Source organism: Hippocampus guttulatus, chromosome 8 (genome assembly GCF_054856545.1).
Source record: "Hippocampus guttulatus isolate MCC_2025c chromosome 8, RoL_Hgut_1.0, whole genome shotgun sequence".
Lineage (NCBI taxonomy): Eukaryota > Metazoa > Chordata > Actinopteri > Syngnathiformes > Syngnathidae > Hippocampus > Hippocampus guttulatus.
In genome coordinates, this window is record NC_141268.1 from 21,426,435 (window position 1) to 21,453,202 (window position 26,768).

General features: G+C 44.3%; 1 protein-coding gene across 2 annotated transcripts in view; it reads left to right on the forward strand.

Moving 5' to 3' along the window:
- cdh22 (cadherin 22) overlaps positions 1-26,768 on the forward strand; it is a 168,774-nt gene that overhangs the window by 18,191 nt on the left and 123,815 nt on the right. For both annotated transcript variants that reach the window (XM_086118059.1, XM_086118058.1), the window contains exon 2: positions 24,539-24,751. The gene's annotated coding sequence lies outside the window, so the exon portion shown is untranslated. The remainder of the gene's footprint in view (positions 1-24,538; positions 24,752-26,768) is intronic.

Here is a 26,768-nt window from a genome sequence, read left to right on the forward strand (position 1 = left end):
GCTGCTGACCGACATATTTAATTCTGCTACTTTGTGAAGGGTGTTTGGAAGGATAGCCTTTTTGATTGCTGTCCGGTGAATAGGTGGAGGCGCACTTTTTAAAAAAAAATTTTTTTATTGTTTATTGAGCATATATAGTATACACAATAACAGGTTGACAAAAGTCAAACAAAAATTATGTAAGGAAAATTAGAAAGTAGATAAAAGAAGAAAACACACATCATCACGGTTGTATGCTCAAGGGAGTAGGAAGAAGTAAGTAACTTATCTAGTCCTACCCCTTATTTTGTAGCAATTTGATTTGATCATTTTTCAAAACAAAGAAGAAAAGAAAAATCTACATATCATCAAATGCTTTTACCCTTATGTATACTATCCATCCATCCATTTTCCGAACCGCTTGATCCTCACTAGGGTTGCGGGGGGTGCTGGAGCCTATCCCAGCCGTCTCCGGGCAGTAGGCGGGGGACACCCTGAATCAGTTGCCAGCCAATCGCAGGGCACACAGAGACGAACAACCATCCACGCCCACACTCACACCTAGGGACAATTTAGAGCATCCAATCAGCCTGCCATGCATGTTTTTGGAATGTGGGAGGAAACCGGAGCACCCGGAGAAAACCCACGCAGGCCCGGGGAGAACATGCAAACTCCACACAGGGAGGCCGGAGCTGGAATCGAACCCGGTACCTCTGCACTGTGAAGCCGACGTGCTAACCACTGGACTACCGGGCCGCCCTATGTATACTATACTATTCTATTTATACACCTTTTGGTTTGTATATATATAGTTATTCTTTCTCCTTTTGTATTTCAATTTTCTGATATTCATTATAATTTTCATTTCTTGAATACAATTGATAAATTGATCAAATCCAAAACAAGAACAAACGGTTGTCTTACTATATTTTATAAGTATATCAAATTTATCTTTTTAATTCTGATTCATGTAGTTTTTTTGTACTAATCCTTTGAATTGGTTTTTGAACTCCTCCAACGATTTGCTCATTTTCAGGTCCGTTTCAAGCTTGTTCCACAGGTTGACACCTATTACTGATACACACCTTTGTTTGATGTTTGTTCTTGTTCTGGATTTTTTGTATTGATTTGTACCCCTTAGATGATAACAGCTCTCTCTAATTTCAAAAAGCTGCTGGATATTTTGGCAGAGGAGATTGTTATGTACTTTGTACATTAATTGGGTAATCTTGAAGTCAACCAAGTCGTAGAATTTCATTGTGTTTAATTTGATGAATATTGGATTTGTGGGTTCTATATATTTAGACCTATTGATTATTCTGATTGCTTTTTTTTGTAGTTTTTGATGTTGAGTATACTTCAGTTTACTCACTAAATAAATGAAGCTTCAAATTTGCTTCATGAGCCAGTTGGATTTTTTTGACTCCTCTTGATGGCACTCTCTGTTCAACATTGGACTGAAAGCACACTGACTTGCAATTTCATAAACCTCTTAATTTCAACCAACAGCGCCGTCTCGAGTAGCCCAAAAAAAAAAAAAATCCAACAGCTGGTTCAGAAACAAATTTGAAAGGCTCATTTTCCCATCATTAGTTTGCATCATCCACATTTGGAAGATGAGCGATTCCGATTTCTTTTGGGATGTGATCTACGTCAAGTGCGAGAGGTTACGGCTTAGAAAACGATTTTGTTGAGACACGTTTTCCCTTCATATTCCCTTGGGTTAAGTTGCGTAAACCACAAAATAGAACCCACTACAAAGGAGCCAGTTATATTATAAAAGCAAATGATCTGGAAAAATAAAAGGGGGCAGCCACACAGCAACATGTACAAATGTGTTCTTTAAAGCACATCAACTTGATGTACACTCATTACCTGGCCCTTTTCAAATCGTTTGGAGCGCCACAGAATTTCGCCCAAGGAGGAAATTTGCAAATTTTGTCGACGTCTTTCTCTTCCACTCAACTGCGCATTCCGCCACACCTTCCCGTTGTCTTTGATGATGGTCTGATTTGATGAGAAGTTACGTTATGGATCATTAGTCACTGTTACTGGGTGAATTCAGGGTCCCCCCCCCCCCCCCAAAAAAAAAGTTACAATATTTGTATTGTTGACATGCCGCAATTGTGACCCGCTTGATGTTGAATCTTCACATTTTTTATTTTAATCTGAATATTTTAAGCCGGAAATGTAGCAAAATGGCACACTCTTAGTCTCACGATCAGATAGCTGGACCCATAATCATAACGAAAAAGGCAACTGTTATTTATTTCTCTTTTTTCATATCTGTTTTCAGCAGCCTTTAAGCTCTTCTTGCCAACGAACAACAGATCGTGCAGTCAATGGAGCCCATGTTCCTTTTTAAAAAAAGACTGCATTTCTCTCAGTATATTGAGTGTGTGTGTATATGGCGTGTGGGATATGGATGGGTATTTTTTGTGTGTGTGTGTGTGTGTGTGTATGCATATGGTGTTGTAGCCACCTGTAGATGCTGCTGATGACAATGCTGAGTAGGGGAAACAAAACAGCGACTTGGGTGCCAAAACTTGATTAATGACCTTTAAAAAGGTGCTGGCTGGCTAATTTTGTGGCCTTTGGACTGATTTCAATTCAAATGAATTTTGTTTGTATAGGCTAAAAAAACAAACCCCAAAACAAAGGTTTTTTTTCGAGTCAGCCATATTCATATCACAGCAAATAATTGTATTTCCGGCAACGTGCATGCAGGAGCACTTCTCGACACCCTCGGGGCTCCAGCAAAAAAGGATGATCAAGCCCCTTCCAAGATCGAAGCGCGATTAAAAAAAAGTATCAATTATTAAATGATTGCTATATACTGTTAAAAAACACACACACACACACACCTACATAAATATTGGCTGGCAACCGGTTCAGGGTGTCCCCCGCCTACTGCTCGAAGACGGCTGGGATAAGCTCCAGCACGCCCCGCGACCCTTGTGTATAGATACATATATCTATACTGTATATCTCTATCTATCTATCTATACATATAAAATATTTTTGTTGTTTTTTTTCTCAACTCATTTGTGCTGGAGGGAGCTCAAATTGATGTTGGAAAAAGTTTAAAATTTTGCCTCATTTTTATAACACAAAACTTGGAATGTGAACCGAGGTGCGCCATCTTTTTATAGCTGCTGTGTCTTCAAAAGCATATTCTAAGAAACTGGCCCTTGGTCGTGTACCTGCAGTACCCAAAAAAACCCCCAAAAAAACATCAAAAACATCAAGTCATTAACGCTGGACATCATTTTTATGACCGAGGGCGGTGGTTTGCCTTGGTCGCTAACGTTTTATATGGGGGCGACTCGCTTCCTCCGCGGGGGCAAATGTCGGAGAAAGTCTACGGGCTTCGCTTGTGACACTGATGGCGCTGCTTTGAAGAGGGATGGCGAGAGAGAGCCAGACGAAGCAAAGGCTGTGTAAGCTCGGCCAAAAAGTGAGGGGAAGGAGAAAAAGGGGCTTCTTTGGATTTTGTGCCATTTGACGTGAGCTGACATGATGACACCCCCCTTCGACTTGATGGTGGGCGAAACATGCAATGAACTACAAAGATGCTCTTGCGACATAAGAACACATGCACACATAAGGACTTGTGTATAACTAGACTCGCAAAATATGTCCCGATTGTTTTGAATAAATTATGCAATGGCTAATACACTTATGTGCACCTGAAAAATCTATGTGGGGCACTGTCACGTAAATCAGCTACACCTTTAGACCTCAATCTGGAAAAAAATTAGGAAGAGCCGGTTAACGGACAGGGCAGCACGGTGGTCGACTGGTTATCACATCCGGCTCACCATGCAAAGGTCCAGGGTTCAATTTCCTGGTTCCGACCTTGCTATGTAGAGTTTGCATGTTCTTCTTGTGTGGGTTTTCTCCGGGTAATTGTCCCTAAATGCGATTGTGAGCGCAAACGGTGGTTGGTCGATGTGTGCCCTGCGATTGGCTGGGAACAAGTTCAGGGTGTTGCCCCGCCTACTGCGCGAAGACAGCTGGGGTAGGCTCCGGCACGCCCCGTGACCCTCGTAAGGATAAACTGATTAGAAAATGGATGGATGGTTAACAAACACATTAAACACTAGTCCAGCTCAGTTGTCTCCATTTGCAAATCCTAGAAAACCATCACAAAGAACACAAAGTTTGAAATCCTGGAAGGGAAACAGGAGATGAACATTCCGCTCTTTTTAAAGTGAATTGAACCCGAACCGTCTCTCCATAAATACCACGCCGCCGTGATAAGCCATCCGTATATGGAGGCAATCCCGCTGTGCGCGTACCCCAGGCATCGGCGTTCACGTTAGCAATTGCGGCAAAACTTGAATTGATTCCGCACCGCCGTTGGTCACCCCTCGCTCATCCTTCCTCCGAGCGTCGTACATTCCGGCAAGGCGAGATGAACCAGAAGATGTCTGCCGGCCCGGCGACCGCATGTGGAATGTGCGTCGTTGTGTATCGCGTGTACGAGGGATGCCGGGATTTATTAAGCACGTTCGCGAGTTGTGTCAGGCGTGCAGGGAAAGGTCAATCAAGGTGAGTCAAACAGATGCCAGCGACAAGATGATGTATATAATCTCGACAGAAGCCAGAGCTCATATAATATGATTTAATGTCCAGTCTATTGCAATTGCCTACAGGAGAAGTGTCTCAGGAAATTGGCCATCTGCTGCTATTTGAATTTACGTCGGCGGTTTGTTACACTTCCTGACGTGCTCTGTATCTGTTTATGTACGATGGGGGGCCATAAATACTGGTTCATATTATGGTTTTACATTCCATAATCATTTTTGTGACTTTTTTTTTTTGTTTACCTTTGCTTCATTATCCGGCGTGACTTTTATGAATGGCTCCCACCAAAGTGTGAATATCCATATTTGAAATTGTTTCAATGCTCATTACCTCACTTATGTTCCGCTAGGGCCGCAAGCAGCAATTCTTTTAATAATCGATTAATTATTTTGTTGATTCATCGATGGATGAAAAACAAAACAAAACAACGTGCTCATTTCCACCCCTTCCGCCAAAAACAGGACACTCGATCAAATCGACGGTGCAGAAAATACACGGACATAAATCCAGTTTGATTCAGTTGCTGGTTTGGTCCGTAACCTGTCAGAAAATCGGCAAACATTTTGATCATTCTTCTCCAAAGTAAAAGCAGATATTTGCTCGTGTCACAAAAGGAATGTTTGGCAATTTATTAGAATTAAAATAGAAACCTTTTTAACGACAACAAATTAGCCATATTAAAAAGATTTTTTACCTGGGCTAGTTCGTGTCCAATCACTGAATATTGATTAACATGCGTTTCTTCCATCTTCTGATTGGCTGAAACGAGCCTTTGGTGACCACCTGTTGCTCGAACGCACTCATCTCAACATATTTAATCAATTATTTAACGCACAATTGTTCCGACGAGAGATTTCTTTTGCTGCAGAAAGGAGGGGGGAGGCAAATGAAAAGATTTAAAAATAGCCGTGCACATATGGACACAGCCTTAGATGCCGTTCCAATATGCTCGTGTAGTGCGTCGACGCTCGCCCAGACAAAGTGGATCACGCCGCCCTGAAGGGGCTGCGAAGGAATTCAACTCAACAGCAGATGCGAATAAATTGTAAATCACCATGATCGTGTTCCAAGAGGCCCCGTGAAATGGATGATGTCGTTAGGGGTGCAGCCGGCGCCGGGCCCCGCAACGGGCTCTCAGGTGGAATGTACTGCCGTCCCGATGATTCCCTTGTCGAAAGGTAATGTAGAGTCCAATATCTGCCGTCTTCTCCCGGGGACGGGGGGAGGCTGCTTTCTTCTTGAATAATTGAGACCTAGATAAAAGAGCCGTGCTTTTGCACGAGACAGCAGCATGGCCTCACCCGTTCCTGAACCCCTCCCCCCGCCCGCTTTCTTTCGGACCTCCCGTCTTCGACAAACCTTCCTTCCGTTTCTGATGAAAGCGTCCTTGCAATTTGTCACCGTGGGTTTGTCATGTGACCCATTTGACGTGACGGTCAAAGGTGACGTCCAGGTTGAAGCAAGGCCGGGAGAATGTGCTGGTTTCACATTAAAACTTGCAATTCCCGCGGCTGGCAGATCTTATCGTCCGGCTACCGTTTGGCCCTCGATGTAATGGCTTAATAGTCCCTCGGCTTTCCTTCCCGTAACAGCGAGCGGGGTCAATGCCCTGACATCCTGCGCGATTCCTCGCCTTCTCAGCCAGCGGCGATGCATTCACTTTGCTCGCAGCCTCTTCTCGTAGAAAAAAAACAAAACAAAAAACAAATTGAATAGAATGGACAATATTGCCATCATTGCTGAAACAAAAAGCAGCTCTTTGTTCAGTGGCATAACAGTGTTACCTCTACTTATGAAATTAATATGTAAGTAGAGACGCATTCACCATGTAAATGCCCTAATCCGTTCCAACCCCCCCAAAATTCAGACATAAATGTTTTATAAAGCATAAAAATGCAACAAAAGATGGAACAAACACATGCTACAATTAGATGATTGCAGAATAAATGAGAGTTGTGTATACAGTAATGTAAAAAACAAACATGAGAGTAGATTAGAAAACCTTTATTTGTCCCACACTGGGGAAATTTGCAAAGAATAAAAATCATCGTCATTCAACTTGTAACTGCGTCCTCATTGTTTTTTGCCCTCTTTAGTTCATGTTGTCTCTCCGAAGTGGTTTTTGTCTGGCGTTTTGTCAAGAACTCATCCGAGGACGTTTGCTTTTGTCGGCTTTTAACAATCCTTCGAAAATGTCCGAGCATAGTAAAACATTAGCATAGTGAGCCCGACCGGTCAACACTTTTTCTGGGTGATTCACATTTACATCAAACTATCGGAACGCCTCGTGGCCCGAGGGGCGAATGACGAGGACGCTGCATAGACGCATATCGATCTATTCGTCTATCTACAAACATAGAAACACTTGGTAGAGGTCCCTCTTAGCCAATGGGATGCCAGGATGATGCTCAGCAACAGCAACAAGTATGTAGCGTTCAGGAAATTCTGAACCCCCAGTAGCAGCCCATCCTGTATTTTTACCTTTCGTATCTTGAAATTTCTTTCATAACAAGAGACAATATTTTCCTGTTGAGGCGTTTCGTAACTTGAAAATTTCGTATGATGAGATGTTCGTAAATAGAGCTACCGCTGTATCATGAAACATCTCATATTGTGAAAGTGTACCTAATGTTGTGGCTGGTGAGTTTTAAATGTACTAACACTGGTGGAGCTTAGGGCGAGGGGGGGGGGGGGGTGGATCCCATACTGAAGACAGCTGGGACAGGCTCCAGCACACCGCGGCCCTTGTGAGGGTGAGCGGATTCGAAAATGGATGTTCATTATTGATAACGCCTTGGCAAGTTTTACTTTTGCGGACCCCCTGAGGTCGCCTTGGCCACCCCTTGACCCCCTCCAACCCTGGAGGATAAAAGTCTAGCTCTGCCACTGTGCACAAATGCATGCTCGGGCCGCACTTGACCGCTTCTTTCAATCGTTCTGAAGCATTGATAACCTCGTGACAGTTCAGCCGGCGGTCCACTCAGAGGGAGGCCATCACGCTGTGAGAGTCGAGCGAAGTGCTTGTTTTCGAGCTCTTTGCGCTGCTCGTTTCTCCCAGTGTGTTCGGTGAGACCTTGAATAGCACATGAAAGGCCAGACGTGGCGACTGGCTGCGTAAACGTCGAACCGGACTCATCTGATCGCAGACGTTTGAGCTAAGTCATAACAGGATTCTTCTCTGGAATCTTTTTTTTTTGGAAATATATTTATCATGACTATATCGTCTGGGATTGGTAACGGTAACGGTATTACACTGCAGCACTTGCATGATATGGCGCTCAGACAAAATCAACCTCTGACAGCATCAACCACAACTGAGCACGAGCCCTTTGTCGTGACAGTTTCTCTCGGTTCTCTCGGCTATGGGATTTAATCAATCTCAGCCAAAGATGTAACCAACCAAAGAGCCTATTGTGCCTCACGGAAGCTGTCGCGCTTTGACGTTCTCCCGGTTGGCTACGGTCTGATCGCAGACGCCCACTCCGACTGCACGGCTGTCACCGGAGCATATGGACGCTTTCTTATTGCTGAGTCACTGCCTGAGAACATATTGTGGATGGCAGACAGTCCTTATTTATTTATTGACATTTTAAAAAAAATTTAATTAGGTTTGGGTGTTGATGTCGGCGGTGAGAGCAGCGAGACACTTTTGTTGTTGTTGTGGAATCTCCTCAACCGGTGAGACGCAGGCAAAGTGGTCGCCGCATGGCTGCCGTCCTCTCGGATGCTGGCTGGAGCTTTGAGTGCCATTTCGTTGGAGCGGTCTTATCTCTACTTTGCTGTTTCATGTCTGTACTTAGGCGCTTACGGCAAAGTAATCTACCGAATGGTGCCGCTCCGAATGATATTTCCCAACTCTGAACAAGAAAAATGACCGCAGACACGACAAAATTAATTCAAAATGGTTCTTCCAAAACGAGGCGCCTCACGTTCGGTAGTGGTGAGGCCATTCAACAAAACTTTCAGGAGTAGCTGGCATTTCCGGGAATGATACACTTTGAACACACAGATTCCACTTCCTGGGAAATGTCGTTGGTGGCCATTTTATTGGAAATGGTTCCAACGGACAGATTCGTGATTTGCTTCGCGGTACGTTCTTACGACGTTCAAATGTAATTTCATTCTGAGAATTTAGGCACGAAGGTTTTTAATTGACGCTGCCAGAGCGGCATGACTTTGGGAGTATGTTAAATTTCGTGTTTGCAGTTAGCCGTAGAGAAGACAACGCAATATCGGCGTGACGATCGCGACGGAGCGTATCTTTAATGTTTTCTTTTGAACAAACTGCCACATAAACAAACGTAATGTGACATTGTTTTTTATTATTTTTTTCCCCTCTCTGCCTCTGTTGTTCATTTGTTTTGATGTGAGACACATAGAAAGGTCACAAATGAATCATGGTCTGCGCTTCTGCCACAAGGTAAACCCCCCCCCCCCCCCCCACTACCCCACCAGACCCGCACTTGCTTGTCATCCAGCAGATGCTCGCCAAGCTCTTGCTTCCTTTCCACTCTAAAATCCCAAAAGATGTCATCCGATATCGAGGGAAATAGCAGCAAGGTGGGTTTGTGGTGAGCACGGCCGGCTCGCATTTCTGGCATTTGAGGTTGGAATCGCAGCTTCAGGTGTGGATGTTTGCGTGTGCACGGCGATTGACTGGCAATCTGTCCAGAGAGTCTCCGACCTTTCGTTCAAGTCAGCGGGGATAACCTCCAGCTCACCGATCAGCTTCATGAAGATAAACAGAATAGAAAATGGATGTTGGATGGATTTGAGGAAATGCTTTTTAACAGATGTCACGAAATTACACATTTGCGCTCAAACGCAAAGCCACCTTGGAAGATGCCAGTCAGCGTGAGCGGTCAGAGCAGGCCAGATTGCTGCATATCAAAGTGACTCGGGTGCACAACCACGGATACGAGAGCAGATTTAATGTTGTTATATAGCTGTGTTGGGACCTTTTGGCGCAAACCTTCAGCTCAGTCAGCCAAGCTGACATTAAAAGAAAAAAATCGGGGGGGCGGTGGCTGCTGGTAAACATTCATCACTACGAATATACAACCCGATGATGGATAGACGGCGTCACAAGACACGGGTACATGCAAAGTGCATGCTTTTGTCTTGTTTGACTGTGTCGTGCAGGCAATGTTTCAAGTCAGACAGGTAAAGAGCATAACATCTTTTGATTGTTAGTTCTTGGCAAAGCAAGTTTATTTGTGCAATACCATTCATACACAGGGCAAATCTGTTCATCATTAATTTGATTTGACTCAGCTAACGCTTGATTTTTAGTTGTACTGCTTTTGTGCTTTCTATTGTCTTTGTTCTTAATTTTTTGTTGTATGACTTATTTTTGCTCCATGGACACTTTGTATCCAGCAGTGGTTCTTTTGAAGATTCTGTTTTGCGTAAATCGAGGAACCGAGCGCATTCCGAGATTGATAGCTGTGCACTTCCACTGTATTTCCGGCCACGGCCTTGAACTTTTTGGTTCGCAACTCTGCACATCGCTTCCTCTTTTCTCCACCAGCAGACCAAACATTAATTTGGCCAACTCGGACCCAACGAAAGCATCCGTGTGACCTTTCGCGTCTTTCCTCGTATGGTTGGCCAAACGGTGAAATGCAAATACGCAAAGGTAAACTTGACAACGATATCTCGGCCACAGCCAAACACTCCATTTGACTCAAAATTGCCCTTTCTCCAAGCGCCGGTCTTCAGATGGAAGATCACAGAGGAATCGCTTCTGGCAAGGGAGTGCGGTGGGGGAGTGCCCCCCCCCCCTCCCCCCTTCCACAGAGCGTGGATTAGGGATTCTCTGTGCTGATGATTGGCTGAGCCCGATTCTTATTGGCATCAATCCATCCAGCCATTAAGCTTTAATAAGACGTTCTCATTAATAGCTGCCTACGGGGTACACACAAGATGGGGCCGTTAAACGAGAAAAGAAAGAGGGAGTGGAGTGACTCTTTTGACATGGCTCGGTCGAGGGGGAATACTGATAATGCGGGGACGCTTGTACTCGGGAGGCGAGCTCCACACGTACAGGCAAAGGAAATTCAAACGAGAAAGCAATTAGTCCCATTGCAAAGCAACGCGTTTGACAATCGCAATCTCAATATTTGAGCTGAGGGCAGGCGAGACTTTGGGGAGTAAACACACTCGACGTCCCCGCGAGAATGTCGTCAATGCGTCATACGTGCACGCAGGACTTGGAAAGCGCTGCAAATACGAAAGCAAAAGGATTACTCGTGTCCGCCTCGCCTCGACAAACACGCCGACTGCTGAACTCTGGGAAATGAAAACTTGAGTAAAATAGTCTCCGTTTTGTTTTTCCTGATTATTTTAAAAAACAAACAGTTGGCCAAAATGGATGCTTTGAGTTCATCCTTTCATGCTGGCTGAAGTGGAATCAAGTTGGGAACTGCACACAGTGTACATAAAAAGGGAACAAGGTTACAGCAGGAATTACATTCCGAGCAATCTGTTCATAGCTAACCCGATGATTCTGCTTATCGATTCGTTCCCAGTCAGGATTTTGGCTTCACGTGGCGCCAAGAATGACAAAAGAGCGATGAGGAGAAAGAAAATGCCAAGTGTTGAGAAGCGGGCGTCTTGCGGGAGCGTGAGGCGGGCGAGGCCGCTCTGATGCTCACCTCCTTCAGACGGCTCACGGGAGGCTCCCCGTCTCCCTCTGGAGGAGGCGTGCCTTCGAAAAAGCTTTCTCGCAAGTATTTTGCAAAAAAATGGGTCTAATGTTCTATTTTGGGGCTGGGCTGGCTTGAATGCAAAAGGAGCGCTGCAAAAGTTCCAGGCCAAAGTTTTTCCCAAGTGGGAAACCCATCCAATGAAGAAAAATGCATACCTGGCGGAATGAAAGACTCCTTTGAATGTTCTCAGTCTCACTCTTTCAAGTTGTTGTACCAGTTGCAGTTAAAACCCCAAATGGTTCAATTGCTCTAATCGGCTCTCTTGTGAGGTACTCAAATGATTGCTTGAATGAATAAAAATAGCGTTGCTCTCGTGCTCGCTTGAAGAAGCAAGTTGCTTACTCTTCTCTATTTCACCCAAATGTCACTTGACAGATGATGAGTGCATATCAGAACCGTCCCCAGATGTCCCCAGACGCTTTCGGGGGGGGGGGGGGGGTCACATGAAATGCAGTTCCACTATTTTTCATCATAAATATGAATAAATGAATCAGAATCAATTCCACGATGACCCCACAAGTGATTGCGTGCGTGCGTGGCTCCAGTTTCTGGCTGCAGAGAGGACTTCTCGCAATTTCAGGACAGGCGTCAACTTTTCGGATTCTTTCCTTCTCTCCCGGATGCTATACGATGCTCTCATTTACGGTCTTTTTCCCATGCAAGTTGGCGGGCGGGTGGGCGGCCCTTGCATCTTTTTAATCACACAAACACGTTTCGATGTTTTTCATTCCCCCTCACTCCCCCAGTGAGAAATCACGAGATAATAGAGAAGAAATACAGTTTTGAAAATGGAATCGGATTCGCAAAATTTCTTTTGAATTGCAATCATGTCACCGTTGGTGTTTGAGGCGAAGTTGCGCTCAATCGAGTTTGTGCTCGCCGCACGGCTGTTAGGACCACGCCGATGTCTTTATTTTTTTTTCTTTTGTCTCGCTAATCACATTTCCTCAACGTCTTCTCTTCTGCTGGCCGGTTTCTCATCTCACCTGTGTTTCATGAACCCTCCCCTGTAAGTTCCTCCTGCCGTATCGCCGGGCAATTGGCTCTCTGCCTGCCACCTGGCTCATATTTTGGGATTTAATTCTCGCGCACGTCTTGTGACCCCCCCACATCCCCTAACCCCCTTCATTGCTTTGTCAGCTATTTTTTTCCCCCCCGCGCCACAGCTTTTTGCTTGTGCTTTATTTGCATGCGGTTATTGATTGTTGCGTTTTTGTCGGCTTTAATAAACATCATTGTTATCCTCCTGTGCTCAAGTCCAACGGTTTGCCTTCAGAAAAATAGCCTACATGAAGCCAGAGATCCAACAACGGCCCACAGCATTGCGTTCAGAAAATAAAAATACATTCGCAGCGGTTGGAAGTGTAATGCACAGTAGATGATTCTTTATTGGACTTCCTTTGATTTTTTTCAGGTATCGGTACTTGAGATTTTTTTTTCTTCTTTTACTTCCTACATTTGAAATTAATGCACGGCAGCGGCTGTTTGCACGCCCTGAGTTTCTCTGATTGGTTGTTTTTAAACGGGCGCGGTGGTTTCTTGTATATCCCATTAGGGGTCCAAGTTAGGTCCAGGGACGACCGATGTCTTTTTTTTTTTTTTCATAAATCCTCCAGTAATTATCGTGTACTTTTCCTCAAGTCATGACGATTATTTCAGCAAATATGACATTAAAAAAAAATAAAAAATTGTACAGAGTGTGACTACTTTTGCTTCCCGGACAGAAACATGTGCGACAAGTTGGTGAAGTGATTATGTCGTCAGGTGCAGGTTCATGACTCGCCGACGCCACTTCGATTTATTATGCCATTGAGTACACAACGATTGCGAAGTTCAGAGCAAGTGTGTCCCCCTCAGCTGCTGATTGCCACTCTGACCAGATAACACATATGTAAATACATCCACCCATATGTTAGACGGCGCTTTAACAACAGCTGCAGCTGTAACACGGCGCTTTACAGAACATTCATAATGTGTGCTTGTGCTGTGTCTGGCCTGGTTGACATTCATCGAAACAATCCTGCCACCCTCCTGTTTTCCGTTCTCTTCTCACCACCGCTGCCATTTTTAGTATTCCAAGAAAATGATTGTTACTCTATATTCAAGAGCCCAATAATAATTGCACCTTCGGTCAAAGCATTGCTTTTGTTCACTTGATGCGTAGTCGCGGGAGGCCGTTTTTTTTTTCTTTTCAGAGTGGCCAAGTGTGTGGCCAGCGGGGTGAATGACAGAGCACCTGCGCTGGCTATTAAATTATCACCTCCATCTTCTTGGGAGTGAAATACAGCGCGATGCCAGTCCAGCTCCAAACATCCGGGCGTCATGTTGTTGCGCTACAAAGAGCAAAGTGCAGTGAAATGTCACGTTCATAGTTCAACACAAAAGCTCGAAAAATGCTTTCGTGCCCTTTTGCCTCCACCCACTAAGATTCGTCACCGTTTTTTTTAGTCCACAACAATAGGAAACGTCAAAACGTGCAGTTATATTCATGACTGTTCCAAAACTTCCGAAGGGGATTGTATTTAGTGTAAATCAAAGAGGACTGAGAGCCTTAGAAGACGCCAACTAAATGAGTAAACTGTTGAAAAACGTACGCACGTCAAAATGCGGATGTGTCGATCGATTTTTTTTTTCCATTTCCCTCCGAAAGCTGCTTTGTGCACATCCATCAAATAAAGGTCGAATAAATAAATTGTTTGAATTCAAAATGAGGGAAAAGCCAACCATCCATCCATCTATTATCTGAGTCACTTATTCTGACGAGGGTGGCGGGGGGTGCTGGCCTATCCCAGCCGTCTTCGGTCAGTAGGCGGTGGACACCCTGAAACGGTTGCCAGCCAATTGCAGGGCACGCACAGACAAACAACTTTCCGCGCTCACACTCACACCTAGGGACAATGTGGAGTGTTCAATCAGCCTGCCATGCATGCTTTTGGAATTTGGGAGGAAACCGGAGAAAACCCACGCAGGCCCGTGGAGAACATGCAAACTTTTAAAAATCTATTTTAAGGATATGACCAATACAAACATCGACGGTATTGACTTTACTGCAGTGTAATCTATCGAATGGATAGATTAACAACAACAACAACAAAAAAAAACCAAACCGCCGATTCAAAGCTACTATTCAACGATCGGGTTGTCGTCATAGCGAAGTTGCTAAACGCCTTCAAATGGATCTTTTCGCCACCCAGTGACGAGCCCTCAATCGATAGTTTTGCCTCTCCCAGTTCCAGCCGAGCGATTGCGGCTGTGGCGTACGATGAGGCGAGAACACAAGCAAATCAGTCAGCGGAATTCATTTTCTTTAAGAATATAAGTCTGGCTGAAGGGGGAATTCATAACGCTTGGAGGCTGACAAGCTGCTGAATTTTCATCACTTTTTTTTTTTTTTTTTTTTTTTTCTCGATGCATCGGCTGAAATCTGCCCGGCGTTAATCAAGACTCGCTGTCTTTTACATTGCAGCGTTTCTTATAGGCTACGGAAGAGAATCCAAATACACGTGCGCATTGGCTAAACGACTTTGTTGTTGTTTTTTTTTAGCATAACATTAATACTTGTGTGTAGTACTTAAGACATTATCAGGCAGGCGCGTGTAGCGGAGTCCATTTCTGCGCGTTTGATCAAGCTGGTCTTGATGTGGCCGCCGCAGCCCTCAAGACTTGAGCCGAGAAAGTACTAATCAAACACAGAGATGTGAAAGAACATGAAAAAAAGGCCTGTGATCTCTCTCAGGCACATGCAGCGTGTGCTGCGAGTGACCATTACGCTAAGTTGTATCAAATATCGGCCTTTGAAAAGATTTCAAATTTCAAAGAAGCCGCATGCACTAATTGCAAAGTCAAACAGTCGCAGTGGATTGTAGAGATATTGATTCAGGAATTCAGGATTTCTTTTGTTTTTTTTGGGGGTGGGGTGGTTTGTTCCTTTTTATGACTTTGTTTACCCCCCAAAAAGGATTCGTTTTAGCTTACCTTTTATTAGTTTTAGTATGGGGCTTAGTTTGATTTTTTTAAAAAAATTATTTCTTGTGAGCAAGATTAGCACACACCACGTCAAAGGTATTTTGTTGTAAAATATTTTCAAGACATTTTAAAAACAACCATCCACCAATGAAATACAAGTACTGCATAGCAGTCCACAAGCTTTCAAGTGCAACAGTGTGTCATCTTGCTTCTCACCAGAGTCGCATTGATTTCTTTCAAATAAAGCATCTCACTTTCCGTCGCTTGTTTGCGAAGATGACAACTTCTTAAGTGCGTTTAAAATCGACTCCAAAGATTCATGCGCTAAAGCAGTGGTGGGCAAACTACGGCCCGCGGGCCGAATCCGGCCCGGTGGTCTTTTTAATCCGGCCCGCCGAAGGTTGGTCCACAATTAAGGTTCGATGTGAATGATTGCATTCATTTCAATTGGACTTGTAATGACAGGCATTTCACCGCCAGGTGGCGCATTGACTTGAAGTTGCAGAACACGGGGGGGGGGGGGTGGGGCAATCTTTTCGACCACCTAGTACCTCTGTATCGCTCTACTTCTGCTGGTCTGATCACAACCCATCTGCAGCGATGCACAGGCTAAAATAGGTCATCAACAACACTTTTGTCATTTAAAAAAAGTATATTAATACCGTAGTTTCATGCTTTTGTTCTGTTGATGTTTGATATGGACTGTCAACAAATGCAGTTTATTTTTAATGTACCATAGCTCGTGCTGACCTGGCCCTTCTGTCAAATTTTAAAAGTCAATGCGGCCCCCGAGCCAAAAGGTTTGCCCACCACTGCGCTAAAGTAACGGAGATGATTTTCTTTTTTATTCTTTTTGACGAAAAGCTTTTTCAACTTTTGTTTCCGTCGTAATAACCTTGTTGCCGTGGCCCCAAGAACACTCGGCTTGCCTTGATAAAGTCGAGGCTGCCACTGCGATCCGCGCCATCCAGTCCACCGACGTCTTCTCCACCGCTTCCAATTTATCGCCAATGAGGGCGGGGAGTTGATAAGAATGCTACGCCACGCTCTCGCCGAAGGTGGAAGTCGGAGCACTCCGATGTGCAGCTTCACTGAGCCACCGCTGTCGAGTCATGCAAAAATGAACCCTGAAACCAGCAGAAGTGGCAGAGGCACTCACTCTGTACAAATACTGGTGGGGGGTGGGGGCGGCGGGCAATGCTTCTCTAAAGTACAGATTTAACCCTTTTACTTAAGGACCCTATCAAAAAAATTCAGAAATGTGTTCCTAAATACATTTTGCATGTTTGAAGATAATTGCGAGACATGCGTAAAGACATACAGTAAATATATATGATGACGCAATTTCCGCTTTGGGCGCAAAAAAAAAAAAGTACAACTACAGTATTCGTAATCACGTTTCCTCTGATAACAAGGGATGCAATTGTTGGTCAGCCTGATCCCAGACATGGAAAGTTTAACGACTGCATTTACTTCCACGACATACATTCCCCATTGATCTGTTCCCCATCTCGCCCAGTCAGCAGATTGCGAATCACCTTTATCAACATTACTGACATTACTGCCATAACATGCCAGTTTTAGTGTGTGTCTGTGTGTGTGTGTGTGTGGGGCTTGAGGGTTAATAGCGCGACAAACAACTTTAATAACACACTTGGCTTAAAATGACTCCGTACGGAATCAGCGTGCACTTAAAGCCACACTTGCCACATGTGTTTGTATTTGTGCAAAAGTGTTTATCAAGTGCTTATCGTTTTGTTGGACGTGAATTTCATGCTGATCCCCCCCCCCCCCCACTCCGCCCAAGAAAAAATTAATGAAAAAGAGGCCACTGGCATCACTTTGACTCCTTTGAAGTCCATTTTCTTTTTCTCAAATGTGTCATGGAGCCGAGCCTGCAGCTTAAAGCCTGCGAAAATCAAATTAATCACTACGTTGGGAGAATTACAGTGAACAAACGAAGTCCATAGAGGTGAGCCTTGTCTGTAATTGCTGTATAATACTGGAGCGTGACGAGTCGTCGGTGAGATGTGAAAAGCGCCTCGCCATCGCTTTACATCCCCCCTCCCTCTCGTATATGATTTCATGCAAATGTAACTTTTAGGCCAGTTTTTTTTTTTTTTTTTTTTTACGTCCAAAATAGGAGCTGGTCACTCCCCGAAGCATAAAATCCATTTTCAAAAGTAAGAAATCAAATATGCGATGCACGTTTTTGATCTTCCTGCGGGTATTCTTCACACGTATTCTTATAGTCCGGGTGGGACGATTCAATTACCTCCCGATTCGATTGGAAAATCTCAAAACTTGTGATCTAAATCTAATCGTCACACGATTATTGATTATACTGTACTGCGATTTGCGATTCAATATTACGGTTTTTGGTATTTTTCCTCAATCAATACAATGATTTTCTTATAACATTTAAAAATAATTCTTAGCAATATAAACCATAAACAGTATATAATTTGAATTAAGGTCTTCCATCAATGCAGCCAGATAAAAGTCAGTCCTTCTTGGCTCATTCAGATGACGTCATGTGACTCTGCTGAGCACTTGGAGGCCGCTGACTCGCCACAACCAATTGACTCCGCGCTGCCTTCTGCTGGAGGGAAGTGGTAGCTTCTGTTTGCCTTTTGAAATCGACTCATGAAAATCGATTCTGAACTTTGACGTCGATTGGTTGAATCTTGGCATTGCACACCGCTACGCTGTAGCTTGTAGTCATAGTCCCCATAAACATCGCAGAAATGTGACCTGGTCAGTTTTTCATGCAACAAAAGTTCATGCACTGAAAAAAAAAATGCAGTGTTGAATTGACTTAATTTTATGGCTGCACACAATAGAATCATCGATATTAGATCGATAAAAGATTTTTTTTTTAAAAGTAGATATAGTCGACTTAAAACGAAAAAAAAGAGTGCATGGGCCAGTGGGGGTAAACCGTCCCATATACCTAAAATCTGTCCCAAATTTTCAAATTCTCCTTTGAAATAAATAACAGAGATATTGTAAGCATTTTCTTGTTACCACCCCCCTCATTACAAGAACTGGACTACAAATGAAAGTAATTCCATCCACCCCTCAGGAGGAAAGTCCCAAGCGTTGCCAAGGTGCCGCTGCTGACATGTCTGCAGTATATCGGTCGAGTCAGTGCGCTACCATATTTTTAATAAAAAGCGCTCCATCTCCCCTTCATCAATCCATCATGCTTTCCCCGCTTCTGTCAGAGAGCTGCGCGGCAGCAAACTCGGGAATGACTGATTGCCGTCTGAGGTGCGTCAAGGTGGAGAGCGCCAGCGTGCTTGTCAATCCCAATTTTGTTGTGACCTGGCATCCAATCTGAGGTGCAAGTGGCCGCGTGGCATCAAGTGTGAGGTCAGAAGGGATCGACCTCAAATGCTGCAGCACTATTGAAAGTGGGGCGGGGCTAAAAACTCCCTCAATACTTAATACTTAATACTGTTGCCAATTGTTTCACGTTTCTGACTTTTGGGTTGAGTGAACGCTGGCGCGTTTTGGCTGCCGCTGCTCAACCCGTATTATTTTGTGTTTTTTGTTATTGTAAAGTGTCCTTGGGTGTCTTGAAAGGCGCTTATAAATAAAATCTATTAGTATTATTATTATTATTCCTTCACTTGCTGAAAGGAATGTCAGTACTATTTTTGAGCATTGGCTGGTTCTATTTAAATTACTTGCATGAATAGAAAACCATCATTCAGGGTCAAACTAATGCGCTGGATGAGCTCTTCTGGTGCGGTCCGAAAACAGCAGTGATTCAGCAACCTTTTGCATATTGAGGCCAAAAAGTCGTGGCTTTTTGCTATCGAATGGTGAGCTGACAAGTATGCAAAAAAAACAAACAAACAAAAAAAAAAAACCCTTGCATTTTGCACAGCTGTACATTTCACAACTTGACAACCAATAAGGAAACACTGCAGCACTGTAAAAAAAAAAATACATAAGTTGGAAAAAAGCTACATAAAATAATGGATGAAAAGAGATTAGAAGAAATGAATATACTGTAAATCATAAATTTTTTTCGTGTATATTAAGAAATGTGTCTGAGTCACAAACAGATACACGATAAATATGTATAAAACAAGCTAGTCATGATCACCTCAAGGCTAACAAGCCTTATTTATATTATTATTATTATTATTATTTTATTATTATTTTTTTTTTAGCATGCCCAGGGGCAGAGCTTCATGGTGGGTGGGGGTGGCCATGGTCCCCTCCGCCGTCACTCTCTAGGTACCCCCACACTTGGGGGAAATTTTTGATGTGTGAGAGTCTTCTGCCATTTTCACATGGATGCTTGGTTCTTAGACTCTCTTGATCCTCTGCCACAAGTTTATAATGTCAACTGCGTATCGAAATAGTATGCAAATATTAAATGAATCCGCCTTGAATTTAAAAAAAAAAAAAAAAAACCATATTGTCCAGACAAAATAAATCAAAATGAATAATTTACAGAAGTAAAAAGCAACGTTTTGAATTGTGAAAAATTGAGATTTTTGTGTGATTGTGCTCTTTAGATATGATTTGAACGAATGAGCCATTGACGGCAGTTTGGCAAAATGGCGTCGACCGCGTGTGATCACTCTGAATGGCTGTTAGCTCATGAATCAGGAAATAGCGCACAAAAGAAAAGAATGTAAAATGTACAAAAGAAAAGAATGTAAAATGTAGTTATCTCATCAAATCATCTCAGCATTTCGTCGCTTTTCACTTGGACTTGCTCCTGCTTGATGATGAAGTGTGTTGACCAGCATCGTTCTGGAGAGGTGTGATTTCCTGAAACCCCGGCTGTGGCTGGTATGATAAAGAATGACGCACGCGCACGCACAGTCACGGCCGCATCTGGACTTCTCTCGGCGAGGTGTTTTGTCACACTTGGCCACCCCCACCGAAAAAATTTCTAGCTGCGCTCTTGAACACATTAACTTCTTGATAGGCTGGTTGGCAGAAAGGGTCTTTAAATTTGGACCCCGGTCTCATGGTGGGCCTTTGATCTGACAGCACTTTACGCGTTCTAATGCGGAGCCTCGAAAACCTTTTTCGGAAGATCAATAAGAGACTGGCGGTAAAAATGTGCGACCGGAGATGAAGTGTGCATTAGTGTGCGAGCGAGATGCGTTGAAGGACAAGAAGGATGCATGCACGTGCTGGGGGATGGACTGGTGAATCTGATCCATTGATGGATGATTCATGCACTAAAAAACAAACAAAAAAAAAACAAGTATTTGTTGAATTTATTGAATTTGATTTCTATGAGGGCGGCCCGGTAGTCCAGTGGTTAGCACGTCGGCTTCACAGTGCAGAGGCACCGGGTTCGATTCCAGCTCCGGCCTTCCTGTGTGGAGTTTGCATGTTCTCCCCGGGCCTGCGTGGGTTTTCTCCGGGTACTCCGGTTTCCTCCCTCATTCCAAAAACATGCATGGCAGGCTGATTGGACACTCTAAATTGTCCCTAGGTGTGAGTGTGGGCGTGGATGGTTGTTCGTCTCTGTGTGCCCTGCGATTGGCTGGCATCCGGTTCAGGGTATCCCCTGCCTACTGCCCAAAGGCAGGTGGGATAGCCTTCAGCCCCCCCGGCAACCCTTGTGAGGATAAAGCGGATCAGAAAATGGATGGATGGATGGATGATTTCTATGAAATTATATAAATCAAATCACCCTGATGCATCTATTTCTTTCTTTATTATTTTTTAAAGTAAGCTATACATCTACCAATAGAAATGTATCCGGATACAGACGAGTCTCTTTTGGGTAAGCACCATATAGTTCAAGTAAATTCCACAATTTTTTTTTTCAGTATGGATGGATGTGTTGATCAATTGATATATTTATCGGGGGTGGAACGATTTCACCAATTTCATGCATAATTCAGATCACCGTCTTTTGCTCACGATTTCAGTTTGGTTCCCTGCGAAGTACGTCTTTATGACTTGATTTTTTTTTTTTTAATTCACATGATAGGATAAAGAAGGTTCTGAATACGGCTGGCATTGAATGAGTTAAAGGCCCAGCTGCGGATTCTGAAAATGACGTCGCTCGGTTTTGTAATTGAGTTTGATCTTTCGTGTCGTTTTTTTTGGTCGACAAAGACGGACAGATTGGCAGGTGCGAGCGTGTGGGCGGCACGATGGATTGCGGATTGATTGGAAATGCTTTGTGAAGGGGGTATTTGTCGAAAAGACGGATTGGTGGAAAAGAGCTGGGAAAAAAAACCCATGATGGATATAATCGGTGGACAAAATGGAAGTACGAATGACTCGTGTTGGTTTTGTGACAATTTTTGATCCGACAATCGAACAATGTTTTTTTTGATCTTTTGAACTTTTAACTTCACATCTCACATTAAATGTTGTGCGGTTTTTTTTGTGTGTTTTTTTTCATCTCAACAGCTTCAAAAGATCCTCTGATCTCCTCTCGCCAGGAGACCCGACTAGTTTTCGATCCAGAATGTTGTAATGAATGAATAGATGTGCAGTGGCAGGGACTCTGAATATTGTTCCAACTGACATCTCGTCTTTGAAGGCGATCGCGAGCGCCTTGAAAGAAGAAACCGCCACATCAGTGGAGATTATCAAGTCGCGGCACTTTGCATCCCCTGCTGCGGGACTGTGATCCAGCTCCAGGATACGAGACTCTCGTGCTACCAGAAGAGCTTTTCCCTCTCCATGTGCCCGACATGAACGCACTGATGCTGCAAGACCAAAAATACTTCAGAAAGTGGCTGGGACAGTTTGGCTCGGTTTGATTATTTCTTTTTTGATCACTGTTGGCTGGTCTCACCTGAAAGCGGCTTTGGCAAAACATTTTAAGCCACGGAAAGTATCCCAAATTCCAACCCCCTTCTGCGGACATCCTAAAATAATATGAAATGAAGTCCGGTTCGAGTCAATGAAGACTGGATGTTTAATCATGCTAACGCAACCAAAACTTGGGATAAAATGAGTGAAAAATGCAACCGTGCCAGTTTTCTGGGCTTTTGAATTCATGTGAGCAGCTTGCTTGAAAACGCATCTTCCGGCTTGGGCGACGCCAAATGTAAAACGGTGACTTCAGCAAACATCACAACATCAGGTCGCTCTCGGCTTATTAGTTTGATACTCTGCAAGACTGTCCATCGACATTTTTAATTAAAGATCATATTGCAAATCTTTGCGAGCGCCAGCACCCGATGACCTTGAACTTGATAAGCGATACTGAAAATAGATGGATGGATGGATGTAGACAAAACCCAAAACTCCATCCTCGCCTTTGAAGGTTCTATTGCTGCATCACTTTTTTTTTTCAGCTTTCAACCCTCTGACTGAAGTACCAGAGAGATGTTTGTGATGGCTGGGCACAAACTACTCTGCCTTTTGTGTCGCTCTCGCCTTCCAATAGATTGTCGTTCCGCACACACACGCGCGCGCACACACACACACACACACACACACACATTGTGATGAGCAGTGCATCCACTTCAAAGCAGCAAGCGCACTCACCACTCTCACCTTCTCCCACCCACACTCAAAAGAAAAAAAAAAAAAAAGGAATCATGTGGAAAGCTTCAATAATGCACGGTCCAGTTTGCTCGTATGTGGTTTTCTGAACCGCCGTTGTGGTATTCGTCGCGCACTTGTCCGTGCCACTTTCAAATATGGCTGTCTTGAAGAAAAGTAAAAACAAACAAACGAACAAAAAAACTATAAGTAACATGTTTCTTTATTAAATAAACCAAATGACAGTTGAGCGATGGCGCCAAAAAATAATGCATTGCACAATCTCTGAGAATGAGAAAAAAAACTGAGAATGCTTAATTGTACACAATTAAAATAATTACATTGGAGCTGTTTCATCATCTAACCGCAAATGCTCCAGTAATTATCGTGCAATGCGTCACAGGAAATAGACCCGTTCCACGTCATTTTTCCAGAAATTATTCTTGACTGATTCCAAAAACATCTTTGTTCATCTTTCTATGGCAGCAACAAGTTTGCTTCAATTAGATGACAGAAGGTACAATGCATCCACCTGTTGCCATTCATGCAACAATCAGTCATGTCTTCCCAGGAGTATCTCAGCTTTGTGTTGAAATAAACGGGACCGGATTACACATGGCAAATTGGTGCCGTTGTGAACTCCAGCTTCTTTCATTTTAGGCAGCTGGCTTGATTTAAGCCAAACAGTCATTCATGCCTTCGTCACACCTCGGCTGGATGACTGGAATGCACTTTACTTTAGAGTCAGCCGATCCTCCGTAAAGCGTCTCCAGTTGGTCCAAAATGCTGCTGCTCGCCTCTTGGCTGGGACTCGTCAGAGGGAGCGCATCAATCCTACTCTGGCTCCCGGTATATCTTAGAGTTCTTTTGAAGATTCTCTGATTTGTTTCCAAACCTTTCGATGGGCTCGCCCCATCTTACCTCTCTGAGCTCCTCCGCCCCGACGCACCAGGTCTGCGGACCAAACACTATTGGAGGTACCGAGAACTAAGCGGATGCTTGAGCATGAGACTGGATTTTTAGTTGAACGTTTTTTGTCCTTTCTACTGTCTTTTAACTCATTCAGTACCAGCCAATTCTGGACCAAGTCCGAAAAGACGTTTAAAAACGTCTTTGGGAGTGAATGAGTTTTAATGTATTGTTTTATTTTTTTTGTTGCTGGATGAATTATGTTTGCTCCGTGTACCGCACTTTGCATATAGCTGTGGTTGTTTTAAATCGCTCTAGAAATACACTTGATCTGAGTGGAGTTAAAAAGCTTTTGAATCAAATTTTCTAAAAGCGAGGCCTTGATTCGCATTAAAATGGTCTTAAATGAATCTTTCAAAAATCTCAACACATTAACACGGCAGGCTTTTATGATAGTAAATAATTTTTAAAAAAAAGTATTCTCTTTTAAAAAAAATACATCACGACTCTCGTGGTTACATCGCACAATCACGACAGTGGAAGCAACAGAGCACCGATGTGCTTCGAGTCGGCACTCCAAGGAGCAGATTGGGAAGTTGGTCTTGAATTTCATTGCGAATCGAACTTGCCTTAAAGGGTATGAACCACGCAGTACATCAGTATGAGATGAGGTCATTCAATTTTCCAATATTTTGTAGCACTTTGGTTGGGTGCTGGGGCAAATTTCGAGTGGAAAACGTTGGGACACACTGCAAGTGTAAAAGAAAAAAAAATCGATGCACAGTATAATCAGGAATGATGACCAACGCATGATTCTCTTTCTCCCTCCCTCCCTCCCTCCCTCTCCGTCTCTCTCTCCCTCCTTGTTGTGCATCTCCCTCCATCACCACCAGGGGCTTTTCTCTCAAATCTCGCCGGGCCGAGAGAGGCTTGCCTCGTCCTGCCCCAGACGCGCGGCGTGCGTGGATGCGAAGACAGGAGGGGGACGCACGCGGGCGACTCTGAAGCCCGCCAGCACACGGGATATCGTATACATTCGCCCCCCCCCCCCACCCCCCTCACAGAAGAGGTGGCACGCACAGCCTGGTTCCGAGTCGGACGCAAAGGTAAGCAAGCACGTGCGTCGGGACGATCTGCCGCGCGCGTTTGCGTGCCGAGGGCGCGCGGAACATGTTCGTCACTTGTTGCCACTCGGGCTTCGCCGCAGCTCGCGTGCGTTGAGATGTCGCCAAGTGAGACTCGCGAGGTCAATGGATGGCAAATATGAACATCAGCAAGCGTCTTCCGCGTCTCCCTCGCACACCGCGAGGAAGTCAAGTGCGCTTTGCAGCCACTTGATGCAGCCCAACACGGATGCGTTTTGCTCGGGCAACTTGGACGCTCTCCGCCGAGCGCTCCTCCGACCACGGCGGCCAAATGCCCGCGCAGCAAACGGCGACAGACTGGGAAAAGTCCGCGCCTTCCCGTGCCACTGGCTGCTTTTTCATCAACAACAACAAACAAACCAAAAAAATCGCCGTGGCGGAAAAGGAACAGGAAAGCAAAGCTGTCACGTTGCTGCGCTGCAGCGCGCACATGAGCGAACGTCATTAGTCGCATGTTGCAAGTTAATGCGCCGCTAATGTCACGTTTGATTAGCACGGCAAGTATTTTATGCCGCAGCCGTGGCTGCTTCTCTTTTTATTTTCCACCTTTGGCATGGAGTGGCTCCTCGCCGCGCTGATGACATGCACACACTGGAGGCCACTCATTCCAGTGGGTGACTTGCTTCTTTTGACTGTTACGACTTGTGATCTTGGCAAAGGTTACAAATGTTCAAGTACTCCATCGGGGTGCATGCACTTTTCAAGGGGGGGGGGGGTGTCAAATGTGCCCTCTACAGTATTGTGTGTGTGTGTGCTCTGTACTTAAGATGAGCCAAGTGCTCTACAGGGAAAAAAAGTGAGAGAAATGTCCCCATATGGAGGTGATCGATGGCTCTAACTCTGCAATTAGGTGTGGGAATCCGTCAGGGGTGGAAGACCGTGACCTTTTATTGAACCTTGTTTCAATGGTTTCTTGGCAAGTTAGTCTCAGCAAAGACGTACAAAAAAAAAAGTAACAAAAACCACAATCCCCTTAAAATGAAGGCAAACGATGGTGTTAGAATGTTATTTTTAAAACATTATATCCATGTTAGTGGCTCCTGTCCCAAGTCGAAGTCGAGCTCAAATACCCACGTTGTGCTCTGATTGTGATTTTTCTCTGAAATAATGAAGGTGACTTTGCCTGGGATGAGGGAACTCAATTACATGAGTACGGCAGTACTAGTAAGTGGAAATATTACGTTGGTTGTTTGATCGCATTGTCAGGTTTCTGGTCTGATAGGCTCCTAGCTTGCCGGTCTTATAGACGTGGCCCTTTTCTGATATTCTTGTAAAATGTCTGCATAAAAGCGGCATCTCAGTTTACCGAAATAAATGCACTTCCGAGCCGAATTGTGTTTTATCAGACACATGGTTTAAGCAGCGTGTACATGATGGGGATGCCATGGAGCAGTAACCCAGGTGGCAGAAAGGGCCGATTGTAATTTATGTCACAAAAAAATAATAACAATAAAAATCCTTTAAGATGCTGCCAATTCCAAGGAAGGCAGTATCTCTCATGCCCATAAATCAAAGGCCCACGCAACAGGAATCTCACTTTCCTACAGCACTTACGATAGTATTAAGCTACTTGTCCACAAGTTTAATTCAATGTACTTTGCAAGTCTGCTCACAGAGAGTCGACAGATTTATGTCCTTGCCAGTAATACAGGCAGATGCGGCTCTCCTGAAAGAGAAAACAGAGGGAGGGAAAAAAATCATTTAGAGCAGCCCACAGTTGTGAAGACATTGATTACCGTTTACCAAGCTGCAACATCAATGCCGCGTTAAAGGAAAGGCGGTGGCGCGATAGTGCGTCATTAGAGCCAGGGGGCCACTGACAGACGACAGTGGCGCGGCAATAAAGAGGGCGGATACAGCGCTGAACCGGGTGGCACACCGCAAGCCCCCCCCCCCACCCCCCCAACCAACCACCCCGCCGATTAAGCTTGCTAATTGATCCGTCAGACTGGCGCTTGGGCGGTTCACGCTCGGGGGA